This window comes from Setaria italica, chromosome II (assembly GCF_000263155.2).
Source record: "Setaria italica strain Yugu1 chromosome II, Setaria_italica_v2.0, whole genome shotgun sequence".
Taxonomy (NCBI): Eukaryota; Viridiplantae; Streptophyta; class Magnoliopsida; order Poales; family Poaceae; genus Setaria; species Setaria italica.
Window position 1 is genome coordinate 37,743,992 of NC_028451.1, and position 1,440 is coordinate 37,745,431.

Genomic DNA, 1,440 nt, shown 5'->3' on the forward strand with positions numbered 1-1,440 from the left:
TTACACGCGCTTTTGGGATTGGCCTTGGCCGTGGTAATCTCATCTCATCGCTGCGGGGAATTATGGTCCCACTACTCGAGTGGTTAGAATATGGGAGCCGTCCAAGGTCGGAATTCAGGTCAGGTGCAGCTGATGCTGACGGTCTACGGTGACGACAAGCTTAGTATCAAATCTGAACCATGATTTTTTATGCTAATCCAGCGGGAAATAGCCGCAAGTGGAAGTGTACCAAGGGGGAGGTATCCTAGTACCACCTCCGTATCTCTCTCAGCAGAAGTTGGATGGCCTTTCTTTATTTGGTTCTTTGAACCAACAATCTGATAGTGCACTTTCGGTACAAAGTTGATTACTTAGTTTAATCGCGGATTACTTATTGATAATAAGCAGCTAAAGATGAAGCTGTTTTTTTCCAGACTAGTACGTACTAGTCCATCACCCCGTGCTCCCGCACGGACTAATATTTTTTAAAAGTTATTGTATTTGAAAGTTATTTAGAAATTAGACTCTTAGGTAATAATCAAATTTTGTTTACTTACCACTCTCTCATTTATTTAACATTCTAATACAATACACATATAGATGTGCACTTATCCCACATTATGTTTACCATAAAAATTAATATTTTTCATCGCTTCCTCCCATACATATATAAATGGTCTACATGGTGACACATATCATGCTTATACAACTTAACTTAGTATTTCTAATTATCACTGTCATAAATAGGTAATTCACAATCATATATTAGTTTACTTTTGAAAAATTTGGTATGATTAATATGAAGATAAATAGACTAAGATTTAGGTGTGCACTTTAGGTTATTTTTTATAGTGACTCACGTGAGTAATTTAGATACAAATTTAGAATGGTATTTTAAGTTATATTTTATAATTATATGCATGGGTACGAAGATGACGGGGTTGCTTTAGATTATTTTTATAGTGGTAGAGTTTTTTACTTTAGAATATTTTTATAATGATAGCGATGGGTAACTTTTCACAAAATATAATAGACTAATGATTATTATTATTAGAGTTTATAGGATCAAATGTCTGATGTTTCTGATTTTTGTGAGAATTTCTAGAATTTATTTTTTTTCTAGCATGTCTCGTGAGAATTAATCTGGTGTCTCCAATTGAAAAAATAAGGCCACGTTGCTACAAAATTGTTATCTTGAGCTACCTCATATTCGTTAAATATTCAAACACAATACTTATGTAGATATATACTTATTATCTTTATCGGATTGTGATAGATTCTAGTTAGTAATTACTACATAATATTTTCATGCACATTTATAATCTTTAACTTTTAACTTTGTACTGCGGGTATGGGCTTGAATTTGTTTAATGGACCCTAAGTTTGAGCTATATTTAACTATATAAATCTATATTCTCATCACTTTATCTATATATTTATAAATGGTGACACATATCATAT